Below are 22,800 nucleotides of genomic sequence, written 5' to 3' on the forward strand. Positions count from 1 at the left end.
GAGATTAAAAGAATGGGCAAAGGGGTACTTAAGTCAGCTTTAGCACATGCATTAGTAAAGGAAGAAGCAAATATTTTAAATTGGAACTTTAAGCAGCCTCCTCTTTTGTGTTGGGGGAATTTGCAATTCTTTATTTTAGCTGAACATTCAATCTGTATATAATTAAATTATGTAATTATGCACATTGTTATTTAAGATGCATGCATATACCAGTGCCAAAAAAAAAGGCACTGAGCATTCAGATCTAAAACAATGTCAGAATTATTGCCATAGAAGAACTATGGATAAAAGGCAAGTTTTATCATAAAGTGATAAAAAATTCAGCAGTTGAATATACAACAAGAAGCATGAACTTAAATCATAAAACAGGATTAAACCACAGCTGGGGCATAGTTTTCTTGTTCTCTATAAAGAACATACTGACAATTTGGAAAATATATAGAGAATACCCGAAGAGAAACGAAGTCGTAAAATAAATCAAATTATGAAAAATTTAAAGAACAAAATGAGAATGATAAGAATACGCTTATGATGAATAAAAGGAGTAATTATTATGAAAAATGTTTTAATCATTATGTAAGATTGGCTGAAACAGATATTTTTGTGAAACAAAGAATTTAGAATCATTAAAACATTTTAAAATCAACAAAGTCCAATATTGTAATCACAGTAAAGATTCAGTGGTCTGGACTTCAAGATATATGTGACTATGTTTCTTCAGATAGATTATTTTCCTATTAATTTTCTGATATTTTATCTGGTATCTTTTATTTTGTTAACCACTCCTACATTGTTCAGTAAACTCACCATGAGAGTTTTAATTCTAACACATCCTATTTTCTAATTTTGAAATTTCTTAATCTCTCCTAATATATTTTATTTGGATAGTCTCATGACTTGTCCATAATTACACATGATCTCATTTTATCAAAGATATTTGTGGAAGAAGGGAGGAAATGCTGGGCTAGGAAAGTTAGGACAACTTATTTTAATGTTACAGATAAACAGCCTGCATCTGTTCATATATAATACAATAAACAGTGAGGATGCAGACACACACTCAGAACAGTAAGTCATTATCAAATGATGTCTAATGGAAGTAGATAAAATTAGCTAGATGTTAGAAATTGTATAAGCATGCATTGAGAATATTCAGGGCTAATTAGGCAAAGAGAATATTAGGGAGTGATTAGCAAGTTAATGCCTGGTATCAATTATTTTAACAAAATGAAGAGGGATATAACTGCATTGAATATAAATTGTGATTTTTAGTCTATGGAAAAATTTGGTAGGTGTGTGTCTATTAAGGTGTGATTACATAAAAAGAAATATCATGTTACTTTCCTAACCACATTTTTCATAGCCTCTATCTAAAGAAAATTAGAAGGAATGAATATGGTGTTTTAAATATCTGTTGATTTTAAAGGAATAGCTATTTTAAAAACAAGCATTATGATCAGAATACCCAATAGTATTTAATTGTTTTACTGAAGGAAAAAACCTAATCTGTATATAAATGAATATAATGACATGCAGAAATGAGACACTTAAAGATGAAATGGTGTTAATAGAAAACAGAGAACACTCAGAATTCCTGAAGAGGTTCTCTTGCATGGTGGTGATGTTTCAGAGTTTCCTGTTTAAATGGGTTAGTGGTTTTGAGTGATGCTCCCTTATAAAGCCTTTGATAGACCTGAGAAGACAAGTGAAACTTAGTTATCAATTTATGATTGAAAAACAAGAGATAAAGACAAGCACTTGCAGTTGAAATTAATTAAATGAATAAAAAACTTGTATGAAGTATATTTACAAAGTTACACTAGGTTTAACATCTGAAAATATAAATAGAAGCACATAACATTCAGGACCATTTGTGTATAGCACATCTATTCTCCAAGACATTATTTTATGCAACAATTATAGTTTTTTTATGACTTACCTTTAAAGCTGTAATTTTACCTATCATGTCCAGAGTTTTCTAACATGACAATTTCCTTCCCTTGAAACCTAATCCTTAATAATTTTTCTGTCAGGGTGTGTGCTTTTGTCCTCTTATCACTATTTTTTCCTCCTTTTCTGGTTGCTAGTTATCATTAATGCATCAATGCATAATTAGTATAAAAATACTTTGAATTTATTCTGCCTAGGATATCCTCCACCTATTAAATTTGAGACAAATCTCATCATTAAGCACACAAGCCCTGCCTCCTCCATGGTATCTGATAAAAAGATGAGGTTGTGCTTCTTAAAATATCATTCAAATGGAAAAAAAATGTTCAATTTTCATTAAAATCTATGTTTTTTTATTCTAGGAGATTAATTTAGTGACATTTTCTTATCTCATATTACCCTTGGTTACTGTTCAACAAAACAGAACTGGGCTTTAATGTTTTTATTGCTTAAATGAAGAATAAACATTATTATGCATAGTATTATGCATTCTAACTGAAAATTACTTTTAAAATAGATATGCATATCTTATACACATGTTTTTAATTTTGAAGCAGACATTTTAAGAAAATTAAGACCCTATATAATTATACTGCTATGGCAACGAGACTGAATTTTTCAAAATTCCAAATATAAAAGATACTGAACACTAATAAGAAAATATAATTGAATGGCTTTTGCATATTTAAAATTGTGCCATTATACATTGTTTTAAAAATAAATATTAGAATGATAATACCAGTGCATGTTCAATATAATGGGATTTGCCAAAATACAGTAAAAAATGCTTATAAAAACACTACAGGCAAAACAAAGGCAACAAAATTTGAGCTTAAGACACACATTCACTGCTTTTTATTTTTGTGTGAAAAACTGACATTTATGCTCATCTAAAGTGCATGAAATTATTTGTAATTTTTCCTGTTAAATAATTTTGGTGACTGACAAATATCTGCATTAACCTAGTAGCTTAACATAACTTTTTAAATATAGCGACTGGAATTTCTAATCCAAAGAAAACAAGATACTTCACTTAGATTAGCTTTACAATAATTTGCATAAAATGTAAATAAAAGGTATAATTTAATATAAATGGTTATCTCTTCTTTTGCCATCATCATCTATAGCTCAGCTGACTAGTTTAGCAAAGAAATTGATGGACGGTGGCAAAGGCATTACTCATCATTGGTCCTTTTATTTTTTGATCACATATAACTTGGTAAAAATTAAATAACTTTGCTACATGAGCTGCTATTTTGTACCATAATATACTCAATTATTGACATTTTAAGAGTTGGTTTAAAAAAATTACCATGACTAGAGATAAATATATTATGGACTATGAAATTCATTTGTAATTAATTGAATAGCAAAATAAATTTTCCTGAGTGTAACTAGCATATTATCATTGTAGTATTTCATCCAGGGGAGGTCATAAATCTTGTGGGTGAAGTTCAAAAAATATCAGTAAAAATAGGGAAAAGAGTTTTTTATAATTGTGAGATTTTTTAATGAAAATCCATTCATTTATATTTTGGATAATCACAAAAGTTTAATAGTAAAGCACAATGTTTGAAGAAATTTGAAATGCAAAATTCACTCAACAAGACTTTCTCCCCAAGGTCATGTATCTTGCAGCTTTGCAAGATGCTGTTTTTGGCACATAGGTACTGGGGCTCTAGTACCAGTGCCTCATTAACTTCTTCCACAAAGGGATGAATGCCCTTTCAGAAGAATTAAATGAAAAGTCAGATAAAACTAGGGCAGAAATTGCTGCCATGGCTACAAAGCTGGACTCAGTGCTACAGTTGTATATCTGAACAAGTTGTTGTACAAACAGCAGGAAGAGCAAGAGGGGGAAAAAAGGAAGCTTGCAGACAAAAGAAAAGAATTCCAAGGACATACAATAAGCATGACTTCAGTTTAATTTAGCTCTTTCCCAGTCAAAGTCACCCTCACACCATTAGCATGAAGATACTGGTAAGAAGGAGGCTGTGGTAGAGGCGTACCTCAAAATCGTTCTTGAGCCAATCGATAGTAATTTTTACAATATTTAAATAAGGCCAAAAATCAATACACAGTTGAAAGATATTCAAGCTTCCATGTAGCTGAAAGAATAGGAATGGCAAAACTGATAAAAATTAAATTCAAAGTGTCAGATTTAAAAGATGAAGATAAAAGAATAAAGATTTTGCTGGCAAAAGGAGAGATAAATTCAAATAAGAGGGCAAGCCTTCTCAAATAAGAGGGTAAGCCTTCTCAAATAAGAGGGCAAGCTGTGCTTAAAAAATAAATAAAACATCAGAAATTATTGGATGAAGTGAAATAAATTCCATGCCCTTTGCTATACAACTTCATATGTAACATAACACATTTCAAACTGAAAATATTACAATGGTTCAAATTTTCTGAATGCACTGTAATGTCAGATAAAAAGGTTAATAAATTGTCTGAATGCTTCTTTAATGGACTTTACACATTGTTGAAATTCATTATTTCATTCACTGAGGTAGCTATTGCTTATATTTGCTGTGGTCCTTTTGAGATCAGAGTTGTACCATCTGAAATGTCATGGATATTTCCTAAAAACACTAAGTCATCAAGAAAATTTGGAACCCTTCAGGAACTTTAATATCTCTTATGGAACAATTGTGATCAGCTGTTTATCAACTATCCACCTATAGGATCTATGTGTATACTTACATTTTGATTTCTTTGGTTAATGTATGTAACTTCCCTTTGTTATGAACTTTTTGGCAGTAGAGATTTTTTTTTTTTGCTTTTATTAAAATTGAGATAGCATTGCTTTACAACACTGTGAGTCTCAAATGTGTAGCCTCAAACTTGACAAATGTGTATGCCATACCACACCCATCACCAAGGTCTGATAACCAAGGAGATCTTTGGACTTAATCATATATCCTTAGTATGTAGCGCTAAATGTTTGTGTAATAAATTAGAACAACAAAAAAAATTAAAATAAAACTACTTGATAGGATTGGAGGAAACTACTTAATGCAAGTGGAAAAGGAATGTAAGGTGATGATAGTCAGATGAATTGCTTTAAATTCTGGGGTAGTAAAGGATTCTAGATAGTATATCATCTATCTTAAATAATGTTTTAGGTGTTTTTGTGATATCTGCATTTAAAAAGTGACAATTAAGCTCTGTTTAGATCTATAAACATGTGTTCAAAAAGCAACCAAGGGTAGAAAGGCATTCTAGAGAATATGTGTTAGCAGTGTCTGTGAGAATATGTGTTAGCAGTGTCTATTTCAGAATATTGCAATGTTTCAGAATATTGGAATATACATTGTGCAGCTTAAGTAATTACATGGAGAAAGGTTCTAATTTATCTATATGTAATTTAACTCTCTGCTTTCTGAGACATACCAAATAAACATAAAATCTCTGAAAAAACACTTACTATGCAAAAACATAAATGCTTCAGAATCCCTGGCCATTACATTTGCCATTTGTAACCCTCTAGTAAACACATCTATGCTCTTCTAGATCTAGCGCTGTTTTAAATAAACCTAGATCTGTGCTGCTCAATATAACTACTAGCCCCTTGTGGCTATTTAAATTCAAACAAAATTAAAGATTCAGTTCCTCAGTTTCAGTAACCACAAGTGCTCAATGTATCAATAGCTACACATACTAATAGCTACTATACTGGATAGACAGAGATGAAGCTTCCCCATACATAATAGCAGACCTTTCTATAAGTGCTGTTGGAGAAAACACACAGAGGTAGCTGGAATGAGAAGTCAAGCTGGAAATCTACTTATGAGTGAGTCATGGAGGTCTTTCCAGAACATGCTCAGAACTTGAAACATTGTCCTCTTGAGGATAAGAAGACACTAAAAAAAATTTTAAGTATGGGTCCTCCTTGGTGGCGCAGTGGTTGAGTGCTGGGTTGTGAAGCTGCCCGCAGCCTCTGTAGCACCGGTTCAATCCCCAGCCACCGGGCGAGGGTCCCACATGGCGCACAGACCTCTCCTGCCGCCCGCTGCTCCCCTCAGCAGTGTACTTCGGTCCTTCTGCCTGCTCTGCTTCCCGCTCTGGCTCTGGTGAATTCTCTCACCCTCCCGCACTTCTGACTATAGCCAGTGCTTGTATAAATAAATAAATCTTAAAAAAAAAATTAAAGTATGAAAGGATATGACAGGATTCATAGATTAGAAAACCAAAAAAGAAATTGTGATTCATTGAACTTCTGTATTTGTATGCCACTGGGCTATCACCTGGAGCCAGGCTTTGGACACTCCGTTATGCTGACCCTACGATGTAAACATTAAAAACAACGTTCTCTTTCAGGTCTATAATAGGAAAATCTCTCACATCTCTGACACGTAATTTCACCATTTCTCCTTAGTGCTTAGTATCTATTATATTGTCTCATTAGCAAAAAAAAAAAAAAAAAAAAAGGCTCTGCTTCTGTCGGAAATCTTTTTTTTTTAAAGATTTATTTATTTATTTATGCACACAAGAACTGGGGTACAGGCCAGAGGTATGGGGGGTGAGAGGATTCCAGAGACAGAGTGGGGGACAGAACAGGCAGATTGACTGAAATACGCTGCTGAGGGGAGCAGCCGGTGAGACAGGAGAGGTCTGCTGCGCTATGTGGGTAGCTCCCTGACTGGGCATTGAACTCGTGCTGCAGTGGATGTGGATAGCTTCATAGGTTGCATCTTAACCCGTTGCATCACCAGGGAGGCCCTTCTGTTGGAAATCTTATCTAACCTGACAGTGAGGTGGACTTAGGTGTGCTCCTTTGTCTCTTTATAAGGGGGAGCCTTCACATTTTGTTATAGTTACTATTTCCTTGCCTTTATCCTCTGTTAGAATGCATTGCACATTAGAGCATGAACCATATTTAGATGGTTTACCACTTAATTTTACCACATTCCAGAGTAGATGATACTATATCTATATGTGCATAGCTATATCTATATATAGATATACACACATATGTATATACATAAATTGTATTGTATTTATTCCTGATAAATACAGTAATTTTATTTCATTCTCTCATTTGGAAATCTAAATCTTAAATAGGCCAGATAATTTATTCAGAATCAGTCAGCTAATAAATTGGGCACTGACATTTCAAACTATAAAGATCAAACTTCACTCTGGTTATACTGTGAGGACTGGATTCAACTATGGGTGAGAACAGACCTTGGAAAGCTAATTAGAGTCCATTACAACAGTCAGAAAGTATAATGAAAAGAATTTACCTAAGGTAGTGATATAGAAACAGAAAAGATGAAACAAGAATTTTAAGATGATCATTTTAACAGAACTTATTTCACCATTGACATAAGGAAATGGTGGTAGAAAGAGAGAACTCAATTATAACTCCCAGATTTCTGGTTTGAATGACTCACTCAGGATATAGAGCTGTAATTCATAAATATAATGATTTTAGGATAAACTAAGTATTTGGAAGAAGATTTATTGGTATGTCGTATTTAAATTCTTTTGGGACAATGGCAAAACAGAGAGAGCAGAGGGAGGGAGGGAGGGAGGGAGAGAGGGGGAGAGAGGGAGGGAGAGAGAATATGTGACTCTGCATACGTTGAACCAGAAAATGATTTTGGTTAATAAATGCAACTTTGATGAAATGAAGTTAGTGACATCTCCCTGAGTTAATGTTGGAAGTGGGAAGGAAAGGTAACAAAGATCAAAGCAAATTGTAGTGAATATAGATATAGAATACCTCTGTTTAAACAAAAAACAAAGTAAAATGAGCTCACAATGAAATTTGAGAATCAGGTGTAATAAAATGTAGGGAAGGAATGAAACAGAATGCAGAATTTCAAGGAAAAGAGGCAGTCAACTCTGACAAATAACATAAAAGTTTCAAAAATGACAATATCTTGAAGATTGATTAAATATAGCTATTAAATGTTCATCAGTGACAGTTCCTTAATATGTTCAGGGTTGTGGTGGTATTGAAGTGAGTTGATGAGGCTGATTATGTTGTATTCATTTTTGTACGTTTTGAGTTTTAGTACACAGTAAACACACACATATACACACACACGCTATTCTGCTTATTTTGAAGAATATATCCTGCCTTCTCTTCTTCAATTGCTATTGAAAATTCAGTTAAAGCACCACCACTCTTGAAATGACTTTTCCTGTTACTTTTGTCCTCTGTTATTAAAGTGTCCTCCTTCTATCCTTGTTCAGCAACTAACACATAGCTCTATCATTATAGGCATGAATAGCTAGTATCTTATCCATCTGCCTGCTTTCCTACTAAATATAGTTTCTTATAGCCAAGAACTGTATTTTATTGCATTAATGGAATATGATTTACACACTCACCAAAAAATAAAACTGAAAAAAAATCCAATTATTTGTAAGACAGATATATTCAGTCTCCTCTTGGCATTTGCTCCCTCCCTATTCATGCCACACTTCCTGTAGGAGAATTTTAGGTAGAATGAATTGGAGAGTAGAGACTGAGCTGAATAGAAGCCAATGACTTACATTATCAAAGAAGGAATAACATACAGTTTTATTATCTTTACAAAAAATGGATGATCCATATGAACACTTTGTACAATAAATCTAATTTTTTCCTAAAGAGTTTATAATATAAATAAGAAGCAAATATCTGCATGACTAATTGGAGGGAAAACATAAAGCAAAACATGCATTATTGCTTATTTTTAATTTGAGTTGTAAGTAGTAAAAGAAAAAAAATAGTAAAAAGTAAAAAAAAAGTAGTAAAAGAAAAAAAATCACAGTTCTAGTATGTCTATATTTGCATTTTGTTCCTTAATACTTTTCAATTTTATTACGTTTTTCACAGTTAACAATCCCAGAATGATAAGTTATTTATTCTGTTCACTTCTGAATAATTTCTATAACTAGGACTGTCATGAATATGTTGAACTTCTCTATATAATAAGTGGTGATTTTATAAAATTACTGACATAAATTAGAATGATAAATATTTTTAGTCTTACTGATTTACCTATAGAAAAACAATTCTATTTCAAAGGCCAGATACTATTAATTGATTGTATGTATATATGTACACATGTAAACATTGTCATAACTACAATTTAAATATGCAAAAATGAATAAGACCTCCAAAAAGAGTTTATATCACTCTTCCAAGAAAAGGTTTATAGTACTATCTTTAAATAGTCTTGAATTGCATAAGCCTTAACACTTTCTCAGTATTTAAATTAGATTAAACATTTATTGTACACTAAATACATGATATTGTAATAAACTTAAATGACTGAGAGTAAGTTAATTTAGTTGCCATATAATTATTTCAACAAGATAAACATTAACATAGTTTTATTGTCCTAATTAATACATTAAACTTGCAAATAATTTGAACATTTAACTGGTGTGTAACAAAATAACTATAGTAAGTTGATTGGATATCAATTAATTGCCAAAATTAGCATGTTAATTAGTATTTATTGTATAATAATGGTAGTTATCTAGGAACTTGCTAATTAAAACACTTTTAGCTTTTCTTTTCAAAGAATGTTTATATTGATACCCTTACTTTTGGGGATATTTACATGGTTAAAAAAATATATATGCCCTTTATACAATAAAATCTCAAGCCTTACTAACAAATAAATATTAAACATCTTGAACTTATTAAACTTACTTAAATGTATACCATGTGATAATAGATTAGATTTCTATTGTTTCTAAGGTAGGTACTTCTATTAGTTCAGCTTTTCTAATGTTTTACAATTATGTTAAAAGTGTAGTTAAATTCAAAAAAGAGTGAAAAGTAATGTTTTCTTTCCTTCTTTCCTTGCTTTGATCCAACTTAAATAACTTGTCCTGTGGTGCTGATTACTATTCTATACTTAATATTTAAATCTGTTTCAGTAAATTGTTCTCATCTGCAATTGCTATTTACTAATCACTATAAGTGTACATTATGTATATACACACATATGATATGTGTGTATATTTATGGATACATGTATCTTTTATTTATTTATTTATTTTTTATTTTATTAATTTTTTTTTTTTTTGTGGGACCCTCACCGGTGGCCAGGGATCGAACTGGTGCTGCAGAGGCTGTGGGCAGCCTCACAACCCAGCGCTCAACCGCTATGCCACCAGGGGAGGCCCTCTTTTATTTATTTTTTAAATTTATTTATTTATGCATACAATAGCTGGGGTACAGGCCAGAGATGCAGGGGGTGAGAGGATTCACCAGAGACAGAGTGGGGAATAGAAGAGGCAGACTGACTGAAATACACTGCTTAGGGGAACAGTGGGCGAGACAGGAGAGGTCTGCCATGCCATGTGGGTTTCTCCCTGGCTGCCTGGGGATAGAACTTGTGCTGCAGAGGCTGGTGATTGCTTCATAGTGCGGTGCTTAACCCTTTGTGCCACCAGGGAGGCCCAGGTATATATTTTTTATATGGATATATAATCCTTATATAAAATATTTGAAAGTTTTCGCAAATTTTATGAAAATATTCTTGCCCCCTTTTATTTGCCTGTGAAGAAAATAATTTTGAACTTTTGCGTTCTTTTGCACTCACAGCTCTTCTCTCTTTCCTTAATCCTATTTTTCAATAAGACTTCCTTCTCTTTCAGGGCCTTTTCTAGATTCCATAAACCTGTTTGTCCATGAAAACTGCTTTACACTGACATGAAAGTCTTCACTTCTACATAGACTAAATAATAATACAGAGCCTCCCTCGTGGCATAGGAGTTAAAGTTTAAGCACTACCATTTATTATTACCAGCCACTGCAGTATGAATTTGATCTTTGGCCAGGGAGCTACCCACATGGTGCAGCAGACCTCTCCTGTCTTGGCTGCTGCTCCCCTCAGCAGTGTACTTCAGTCAATCCCCTAGTCTGCTCCCCACTCTGGTGAATCTTCTCACTCCCCCACACCACTGGCCTACATCCCAGTTCTTGTAGGCAAAAATAAATCTTTTAAAAAAACAGAAAACAAATATCTTACAGTCACTACCAACAATAGTAAAAATCAGGTGTACAATTATCAACCATTCTAGAGACTCAGTCTCAAGTAATTGAACTAGGCGGATTCCTAGCAAACTTACTTTACTGCCTTTACTTAGTTTCTATTGAAGAGAATAGAAAATGAGCTGGAATTTATAATCATTATATTAACATTAATGACCCATTTAAAAAGGAAAAGTAGAAAGGAGGGAACTCACATATATTACGGTCCAGTATGTCCCTCATTTAAGAATTATAAAAAGCAAGTACCAGAATGGTGTGTAGATTTTCTAGCAAATAGTAGGGAAGACTGAAGAAGATACATTCTTCCACCTGCCAGATTCCTTGCCTCACTTTTCCCAGTCAAATATGGGCTCTAGGATTTACAAAGCATTTACATAAAAAAACCACTTAACCAAAATGCCAAAGTACTGATTTACATGATATTTAATTCATTGTGCCCCACATTGGCAAATTAGGAAACTTTTAGCAAGAAAATCCAACTTCACACTTCTTAAGTGCTACCCAATTAGTATATTCTTAACTTGCCACTGACTACAACTTATCTCTGAATTCAAGAACTGATAAGGAAACAGATTTTTTATTTTTTTAATAACACTGATATATATTTGGCATCTAACATGACAACTCAGTAAATTAATAGAAAGACAATTGTTTTAGAAATTGAAATCACATTCCTTACTACACCAGCTTCCCATCTAAGTGAAATTCCTCATTGTGGTCTTGATTAAGGTATAGTTTTGAAAAACTCTTTTGTGTTCCACAGGGTCTAACCATATACTAGCTAAGGTTGATTCAAAGAGACATAGGCAACTAATTTGACTACAATCACTGACTGTCAACAACTTGCTATGCTGCATACTTTATAAAGGTGAGCAGAGTCAAACAAATTTGCTCTTTGAAGATTATAAACTAATGAACCAAATTATAATTGATGCAGTGGTGTCTCCCATAACCAGGGAAGAGTAGGGTTTTTAATAAAATTTATGGCTGTATAAATCTTTAAGCTGTTTCTTGGGATCACTTCAAAATATTGTGGTTATCTAAAATCACTTTACTAAAGGCTGATAGTGCTTTTTATAGATTGTCCTTCACCTCACTTTCAACATCTTTCAGGTATATTACATAGATTAGCCAGCTAAAAACTATATTTCCCAAGCATGCTTAGCAGATGAAATAATTGGGAGGAATTAAATTTGACCAACTGTAATAAGAAGGCAAAATAAAAGGCCATCTGAATGTTCTTTGATTGCTACATGTGACAGCCCATATTTCTGAATTAGCTTTACATCAATACCCAGAGGAAAGACATGAAAGAAAATGAATCATCAGTAATTTCCTTCTGATTTTGATAAAATATATAAATTGTACTAGAATAAAATTATATTGTAAATGACACTTTGTATTCATTTTTGCAGAAATAAGTATTTATCGGCTTAAGAAACTGAATTTATAGTGGATTATTGTTGTCATATTTTTCTTATTCGGCCACTCATCCTTCCACATGTTAACAATATGAGGATAAGGAAGATAATGGTGGTGATAGTAAACATTTAATGGGAGGACAGAAGTGCTATTTAAAGCTTTCTACATAGTGTCTGGCATATAGTAGGCACTCAATATCTACTATAAATAGATATTTTTCAGTTATCCTTTTGATTTTATAAAAGTCATTACTAGTAATACTAGTAATCAAGCAATTACTTTTTTGACAATTAAAATATCTGCCTATTACATAATTTTCTTGTTTTTTCATGTAATAAGCATTTAGTTTTTCTATGATGGTCTGTTATATAATTTGATGCTTTTAATTTACTTTAATTAATTGCATTACCTTCAGTGTCAAAGTATTAATGAATAGGTTAAAAAACACATTTCAAAAATCTTCTAATCAAACACCTCATCTAAATCAGAAATGACCTTTTATTGATCAGCAGTTAATTGACTTTTGTCCATCACATCAACAACACTGACGATCATTTGGAGAAAAGAAGAAAATTGTCAAGCATATCCTTGAAGTCTCCTATATTTATATAGGAGACATATATATTTATATAGGAGACATATATATATATATATATATAAAGTAATCTGTTGTGGTAAAAGGAAAATCCCTGCAAAACTATAATGAGCAAAATGATTGAGCAATGTCCTTTTATGCACTTATAAGCAGGCATGTAATATTCTTATCCCTTCATAAAGCCTAAGAAATTAACAGTTTGTTATGCTGCAAGACATGAAGTTAATTTGTATATCATTAGATAATTATTACCTAGTGACTTTCAGCAACATAATTGTTCATTTTTTTATAGCTTATATAATAATTATAGTTGTAAAATTTGAAAAAAGGCTTCTTTTTCCCCAGTTCTTTATCATTTAAAGAGAAATATTTTAAGGAATTGATTCACTAGATTTATGCTGTCAAGTTCTATCCAGATAATTTTTTTGAACGCATATCATTGACCCAATAAACTGGAGTCATTACGTTCATTGGAGTCCATTAGATGCCAGACACACATGGTAATGACTCAATTTAGCTCTCAAAGTAAAAGCACAAATGGTCAGTCTGCTTGTAAAGATCAAGTGCATGGTGGGTTGAAGCAAATACATCAAGTAAGCTGATTAAAAATAATGTACAGTCCTTCAAATTTGAAGTAGTGGTCCACCTTCTAGGGTATGCTTGTTTTCCAGTGCCATCTTGACACTCTCATTTCAACCTTGTTATATCTAAAAGCACACATTTTTTTTAGCCAATCTGTTGAAGTAATAATTTAGTACTTTGTTAGGAAAAAAAGGGGGCATATTTAGCTCCAGAGCTATTTTACTCATGACTGTGGTCTGAAGTAGGAATATAGTAGCATGAAATATAGTAGCATGAATATAGTAACATGAAAAGGCATAATGAAGATGGAAAATGACAAGGTTTTGCGTGCATTCTGGGTGCTGTCAAGAGAAATTTAAAGGGTTTATGTCTGAAAAGAAACTCAAATATCTCTAAGACTGAGCAGATTAAGGATACCTGGATGGGTAAACAGAGTAACATTAAATCATAGTAGTACCCTTTTCTTATTCTGCTTTTACCACCAAATTATAAGATTCCCATTTCCCTTCAGATACCGTCCCTTTACTAGTAAGAATTTTCTAGGACATGTCTTCTGCATTTTTCTTAATGTGCTCTATTCTGTATTAAACCATTTGTCCCTCTTGTCACATTATCTCCAATGATTTTAGATTATTGATATAATAGCTCTTTTCCTCCTGGGTATGTAATGTTGCACAATGATGCCCTTGGATTTATTTTGTTTTTCCTCTCAGTTTATAGCTTTCCCCAGCTTTATTAATAAAGGAAAAATAAAATTGCATGCATTTAAAATATGCAAGGTAACTGGGCATTGGTTGTAGGTATGTTGTGGTATAGAATTTATTGGTGTGTAAAGATTTACTCCTGAAACACATATTGCATTGTAAATTGTTAGGTCAGAAAAAATGTAAAAATGCAATTAATTTGATATACATATCCTCTGAAATTATCATCACAATCAAGTTAATTATTATTTCCAAAACTTTCTGATTTCAGCTTTATTGAAGTATAATTAACAAAATTGTTTTTAAAGTATGAAATGTGATTTGATGTACGTATATAAATGAATTGTGAAAGAATTTCTACCATTGAATAAACACATCCATCATCACATAAAATTTCATTGTTGTTTGTGTGATATGCATGCTGAAGTTCTAATATCTTAGCACATTTGAATTATATAATACATTATTTTTCACTATAGTCACAATTATGTATATCTGGTCCTTAGAATTTATCTACTTTATACCTTTGGAACAACATCTCTCAACTTCCTCAGTTCCTAGCCCTGGCAACAACCATTGCATGATCTCACTCCTAGGTAGAATATAAAAATAGTGAAATTCATGGAAACAATAAAGTGGTTAGCTTTGCACTTATGTTTAGTGGACTCCTAAAGGCAGGAATTATATCAAAATATATGTGGGCTATTGTATCCCCAGGATCAAAGGTAATACTTGAGCATTATTTTTCATAGAATTACTCTGAATCAATATTATACACCTTCTGTTATCAATACAAAAAGAGAGCATATATCTTCTTATTCTGATTGTCTGTGTTCAGGCATCTATCTGATTTCAGACCATCCTATTAGCCAACATTGATTACAAATATTAACATATACCTCTTTCTATTTAATTTCCTTTTCCAGTTTTTCATTATATCTGTTACAAACCTATTCAAACTTACCAAAATTACAATTCCTTGACTATGTTTTAATATTAACTCTTTAAACCATACCTTGGCCATAAACCAGATCATCCAGCCCAGTGCATATAGATGTTTGCTCACTTTAGCATTTTGCTATATTTTGAAGATCGTGTCAGTAGACTGCTCAAGGAAAGGATATGGGTTGTTCAAGAAAGGAATCAAGGACAGAACCATGGTTTCTGAGCTCACAACTGCAAATTTGGTGTCACATTTACTTAACGGGGTAAGGTTTCAGAAAGCACTCATCTGGGATGGAAATTATGCAGATGGATGTATGAGCTTGAGGTTCAAAACACAAACGGAGTTGGAAATATGAATTTAGAATTAAATTGATTCAATTTTAATGGATGTGATGTACAATTCCCCATTAATTCCAAATAATTATATCCCAATTACTTTGCACTTTGCCTAAAATAGGAGCCAGAATTATGAGAACACTTTCCCGGAAGTCCTCTCAAAGGATGGCTTTGAACCCCTAGGGCTGAAGATGGAATTGGCTATTCCTTGTTTCTCACTGTTGCTTTCAGTTTTTCTCTTCTTTCAAATCATGCAACCTTGTGAAGTTACATACAATGAAAATATAAATGAGCTAACCAGTAAATGAGAAAAGCTAAAGATCTTTACAGGGAATTGATACTGCCATTGCATCCTTTTGTCATCCTTGGGTTCTTTTTCACACTACTGCACTCTACTGGTTTTTCAGTTAAAACCTAAGTCATCAGACTAAAACATGAAAAAACAATCTCTCCTAGATACAATTATCTGTCAAATGACCCCAGTTGTTTTGTTGTTTTTTTTTTTTTCCTTCACTTCACTGTAATTTTTGTGCTTGGCTCCATTTTATTATCTACAACCTTATTCTATCTTATTTTTTGGTGATATTATCACACATGTACATTATCTTTCCCAGGCTCTCGCCTCTGAGTCCTATGAAATACATTCATTGTTTTTATCCTTCCCTTAACTCACTCACTATAATTCTTAGAATTATTGGTGATTTCAATTAATTCACAGTTTTAACCTCCCCACTATCTACTTCTTCTCACTGCCTATCTTTTCAACTCATTAGCTCTGGTATCTCCACTTCAAAAGTCTTAAAATCTATTAAGGCAATGATTCCAACAAATTTTCAGTTTCTTTCTACCCAAAGTGTTCTCTCTCTGTGTATGTTAAAAAGAGTTAACAGTAGCAGACCTGAAAGTACTTATCTTTTAAAAAGCCCTCCTATATGGTTGACCCATGGCTGATACCTGGAAATTGAGATTTTTAAAAAGGTTTCTACCATCCTAAATGATACAAGTGCTCAGTATGTCTAAACTGCTTGTAGAAATGGTATGGTTTATCCTGAACACCAATTCCCCACACCAGGCAGAGGGCGCTTACATGTCAGCCCCCAAAGGAGATTTGGATACTGATTCTCTAATAAGCTTCCCTAGTAAGATGTATTTCATAGCTGTTACAAATTTTTGCTAGAAAATTATGTGTATCATATGATTGCACTGGGAAAAAGCCTTTGAAAACTGCTGTCTGATTTTCTCTGGACACTGCCATATACATTTCCTGGTATTGATTTTACTTTGTATCTTTTTATACTCATATTTATGAATATGATTATATGCTGAGAACTGTAAATTCTATCAAATCATAGCAATCTTGGGAGCCCCCAGTGCAACACATTCAACTTAAATTTTATGATTAATCATCATACCTTACTCTCTTGGATTTTCTCTCACTTCTCTCCTTTTAACTCATTGGCAGATCCTTATCCCAGTTAATGCAACTGTGCATTTATCCTGTTATAGCTCCCAAGTTATTGGGTACTGCTAGGAGAAAACACAAACCATGATGGATTTTATTTTGTAAATGTACAACACAATGAGTTACTATTGATGTCCTGCAAAACCTTACTACATTTCCCTAGATAAATCGCTTGCCTATATCCCTAGATAAATATTTCACAACTTCTACTCCCTCAATATTTCACCCTCTCCTTCCTTATCCTGAAAACAAGTGTTTTTTACCTTGTTTCTCTGAAAAATTAAAACAGACAAATGAATCAACCATACTCTAGCCACCCATCTAAGAGTATATGCCTTTATTCAGATTACTAAAGATGAATTCCTTTGAGACATCCCTGCCTAAGTCCTGTTTTTAGGAACTCGATCACATTTCCTATTACCTTCAAATGTACATATCGCACAATTATTTGATTTTTTTATACATTTACTTGTTTCTTCCCCCTTTGAAAGCATGATTGTATTTATTAATTGTTAAAAAAATTTCTTGATTGCATTTCCCAATCCCAAGAACCAAGCAAAATTTTGTTTGCTTTTTGCAGAGAAACTCAATATGGTTGATGTTTCCATTATTTTATTTTTATCTCTTTCTAAATTTGCTGAAAGTACATTTTCCTCCAGTGAAACCTCTTGCCAAGATCATCACTTATCACCACGTTACTGAATTCAATTACTAATTGTCAGTTCTCCTTTTAAAAAAGGTATTTAGGGCCTCCTTGGTGGTGCAAGGGGTTAAGACTCAACCTATGAAGCTATCTGCACACTGCAGCATGAGTTCAATCCCCAGCCAGGGAGCTACCCACATGGCACAGAAGACGTCTCCTGTCTTGCCTGCTGCTCCCCTCAGCAGTATATTTCAGACAATCTGTCTGTTCTGTTTCCCACTCTGTCTTTGGTGAATCCTCTCACCCCCCACACCTCTGGCCTGTACCCCAGCTCTTGTATGAATAAATAAATCTTTAAAAAAAAAACACAAGGTATTTAGCATTTATTTTGGTTGATCATTTTCTCTGTCTGACACTCTTCTTTATATGGCTTCAAGACCTGTTTTTTCCAGCAACTTCTCAGTCCTGCTAGTTGAATTTTACTCTTCACCTTGGCCTCTTCATAATATAGTGATTCATGGATCAATGCTGAGGACATATTTTACAATGTCTAACTAGTACTTCCTATGTGCTCTTCAAATCCAATATCCATCCTTTGTACTCTTACTGTACCTAGAAAGCTAATATCTATGAACTGCTTGGGCCCTCTACACTTTAATTTATTATTGAATTTGGCTAATGGCAAACGCTGACAAGAGGGTTTCAAGATAACGAGGTTAGAGTATTTGCTTCTTTAGCTTTCTCCACCTCTAATTTCTTGAATGGCTACCTCTTTCCACCAGAGGTCAAATCTCCTGCAGAAAGCTAATATCACACTCATACTATCTTCAAGTTTGGTTAGTCAATATAGCTCCTTGTCCTTTTTTATATAGATTTAAAAAAAAACCTTCTTATCTTGCTATCTCCCTGTGTATTATGCCATCTCTTGTTATTTTTTATACCCTGGCTATACCTTGATATATATCCTTTTTTGATTCAATTTTTTTTTCAAGTGTGTTATCCTTTCCCTGCTAGACTTTAGCTGGTACACAGCGTGTTGTTCACACACATGCATGCACACACACATAAAACATATAGAGTAACATAACCAACAATTGAATGAATAAAAATGCATTACAAGTGAATCAAGGATGGAAATTCATATTTCCTCAAGAACATGAGTTCCAGAAATTAGGGTGTCATTAGAATGTAATAAAAAAATTCTCATTTCTAGTATGTTTTAAACTTCTCCACTGCTTCAGTAACTCTGAGACAAAAAATATCTACTGACATATCTATATTTTGTGAACTACATAGAACAGAATCTTGATATCTCCAGTTCTGAAACAAAATTTTAGAGACACTTCTTGTCCCTGAGAAATTGAAACTTAAGAGATCAATGAGGCACAGCAGACCTCTCCTTACTCACCTGCTGCTCCCCTCAGCAGTGTGTTTCTGTCAATCTGCCTGTTCTGTTCCCCAGTCTATCTCTGGTGAATCCTCTCACCCACCCCACCTCTGGCCTGTACCCCTGTTCTTGTATGCATAAAATAAATAAAAAAATGGAAATGCAAATTATCAGAGTAGTACATAGCAAAACACAAATTTGGGTATGAAATTCTCCAACCAAAAAATAAGGAGTTTGCAAGTTATATGCAGTAGAACTATAGAAGTTTTCTGAAGTTTTTGATATTTGTTAGTTTGTCATAAGGAAAAGATACTAACTGAATGCCTATTAACAACTTGCCAACATCACTTTCTAAATAATTACTTTTGCTATTTTTTTTTCCTGTATGCTAAAATTAAGTTTAAAGATGAATTGAGTAACAGAGCAAGGTATACTGAATATAGTTTTTGGCAGAAAATAAATATAGCCATGTGATTTTTTTTATTATTGAGCAACATACTGCAAGAATAGGTAGCAAATTTAGAAAATTTAGTCAAATGGTTTATTCTAAAATAGTAAAAAGTGTGACGTGCTTCATGTATAGTTCCTTTAAAAATCACCTTCAGAGTTCTGTGTCCAGTAAACACAATTTACCACATAGCCAGCAACAAATTAAATAATCAATATTGAATTTAAGTTAAATATGAATTGAGATAACAGGGAAAGTTGAGTAACTATTTTAAAAAATGAAAATGGAATTTACAATATAATTAAATGTGAAAAACCATTCTGAAGTTTCAAATAGAATGTGTGTGTGTGTGTGTGTGTGTGTGTGTAAACATACTGCCTATAACGTTTTGGATTCTTTATAGGAAAACAATTTACAGGAAATTTAAGAGCAAATTGTTCATATGATAAGACTAAATATAATTTCATATAATTGTAAATTTATAGTATCAAAACACTGACAAGACATCACTAGAAGCTTCCAAAAATCTATTGTTAGAATGTTTGTAGATCCCTGACAAAAACACTGACTATTCAGAAGATGGTTGATCAGTGACCTACTAATTTGATGGCTAATATGTAAACTGCAGACCATAAAGTATAAAGTTGATACTGAATACCAACAGTGTGACATTTTATTAACTATATGAGCCGGGAATATTCACGAGAGGTAGGTGTGCATTTGAGAGAGAGAAAAAGAGATAGAAAAAGAAAGACTTCTTTCTGACATCAAATATCTTGAAATTATTATATATCAACAAATATTTTCTAAAAAATTTGTATACACTTACACTAAAGACACTTGTCAATAATATCTAATTGTGGTGAATACAAGTGAAATATTATGAGATGTTGCAGAATTTTTATCTACATTTTTACTTTCTGCATGCTTTATATAGGATCTTTCATATCTTTAAATATTCATGTGTTTATTCTTTATCTAGTAGAAATTCTATTGAAATATTCAAATTAGTGTTCCAGTAGAGCACATTTTCAGGGGGATTAGAAGAAAATCTATCTTTTCTTCCTTTAATCTTACTCCTCTCTTTAATCTAAGAATGTAAGGGAGAAATTTAAAATCAATGATTGGAAAAGTACTTAAAACTCTACACATCTTATATTTCTTCCCACAAGATTTAACTTCATGCTGACTTATGTTAATGAATAAATAACCTGTGAGATTACATAAGCCCAATGCTAAGAAAGCTGTTGTGTTTAATGTGCTGTTCTCACCTCAGAATTATTATTTTTTAACGAAATCATAACCATACATTTTTGTTTTGCACTAAGCTTTGTAATATACAAGTCTTGACATCATCAATTCAGAAAAATTTATTATTTACTCACTGATGTATCTTACCAGTATATATTGTCTGAATTAAAGAACTGGAAGAAAATAAAGAAAATCTTCCCAGAGATATACAAGAAAGCTCAAAATTACAAATGAATATGCTGAGAAATAAAATTAATGAACAGAAGATAGAAATTGAAATTTTAAATAAGTAATGGAGATGCAAGATGGAAAACAATCAATTGGGTCTCATCAAACATGAGATGCAAAAGACAGTAAAAACATATTGCAAAACATATTGTAACAAAAAGATTATATGTAGAATATATAATACAACCATCTGCCATACTTTCGGTCAATTAATTTTTAACAAACATTTCAGGCAAGTCAGTTTAGAAATAACTTTTCAATAAATGGTGCAGGAACAATTCAGTTATCAATATGGATGATCACTATTCTTTCTCATGTTTAGAAATTAACTATAAATATATTATAGGTATAAATATAACCATGAAAAAATTAAATATCTAAGCAAAAATTGAGGAAAAATTTTTGATACCTTAGTTTTGGCAAATATTTTAAAAATGATCCAAAACATATAAATAATAGAAAAACTACTAAGAATTTTTATAACTCGGTAATCAGAAAGTAAATAACCAGCCAATTTTTTTAATGGGCAAAAGATTTGAATGACTAAAGAAAATATATTGAGTATAAATATATCATTAATCAAGAAAATTGTAAATTAAAGAAAATTAGATTCTGCCACACATATCTGAATGACAAAATCAGAATGAGTGTGGGCAACACTGAGGATTACTGGAAGGTTCATGTCTATTGGTGGAAAAACAAAGTGATACAAGCACTTTCCAGAACAGACCCTGACATTCCAGGGATAGGGATTTACTGAAGATAAATAAGGGCATAACAAAGACTTAAATATTCATAACAGGTTTGTATGTATTGTGAAAAACTGGAAATAGACCAAATGTTCATCAATGGATGAACGGATAAACAAACTTTGACATATCAATACAATTGGATACTGCTTAGCAACTAAAGGAATACAGTAGAGGATATATGCAACAATATGAATGTGTCTCCAAATAATTATGCTAAAAGGCTGCAAACAAAAAGGATAGACTATTGTATCATTCATATACATTTTTAGAAAATATTTGTTTTTAACTATGGAAAATATATCTGGTTGCCTAGAGATGGGGGAGTGCTTGGGAAAATATAATTTGGAAATATTATAAAGAGACTTGAGGAACGTTTACAAATGTATGTATTGTTCATTGTTGACTGATGATGTTATCCTAAGCGAATCTAATATCAAAATTTACCAACTTGTTTACGATATGCACTTTAACTGCATGTCAATTACTCCTCAATACAATTTAAAAAGATGTCAGTTTTTGAAACTAGGTTGTAAATTGGGAGAAATGATCTCAAAGGCTGCTTCTCACTATCATGCCTTGTTCATCTATACATGTGAGATCTTATTAATTTTACATAAGAGTATTAAAAATTACAGCTCATATTGTTTGCAACACACCTCACTTCCATTTCTCTAAGGAATTTTCCCACTACGTGACCCCTGACAAACATGATGCTTCATTCTTCACTGTACCCGGAGGGAAGTGGGGAGCGCCCTAGTCCAAACGAGGTCAAAGAGAAACTCATCTTCAGAATTTGTATTTAAGATTAAGAAATATTTGTAGTTCTCTTTTTGATTTATTTGTGTGACCCCCTACATAGAGTTGTACATAAAGAAAATTGGAGAAAGATATCTGAAGAGCAAGAGAAAACCAGAATGTAAGCTCAGGAAGGGAAAGAGCCATGACAGAAAACACTAAGGGAGGATTAGTCACATCTGCGAGGAATCTATCAGCCTTCCAGTTGCGAGACTAGTTTCAGGAACTTGGATGCTATTTAAGTGAACTGTAATTAATTTTTCTAAATTTTAATAATGTATTTTATTGTTTTT

The sequence above is a fragment of the Talpa occidentalis genome, unplaced genomic scaffold (assembly GCF_014898055.3).
Source record: "Talpa occidentalis isolate TD23 unplaced genomic scaffold, MPIMG_talOcc4v2.1 talOcc4.5, whole genome shotgun sequence".
NCBI lineage: Eukaryota > Metazoa > Chordata > Mammalia > Eulipotyphla > Talpidae > Talpa > Talpa occidentalis.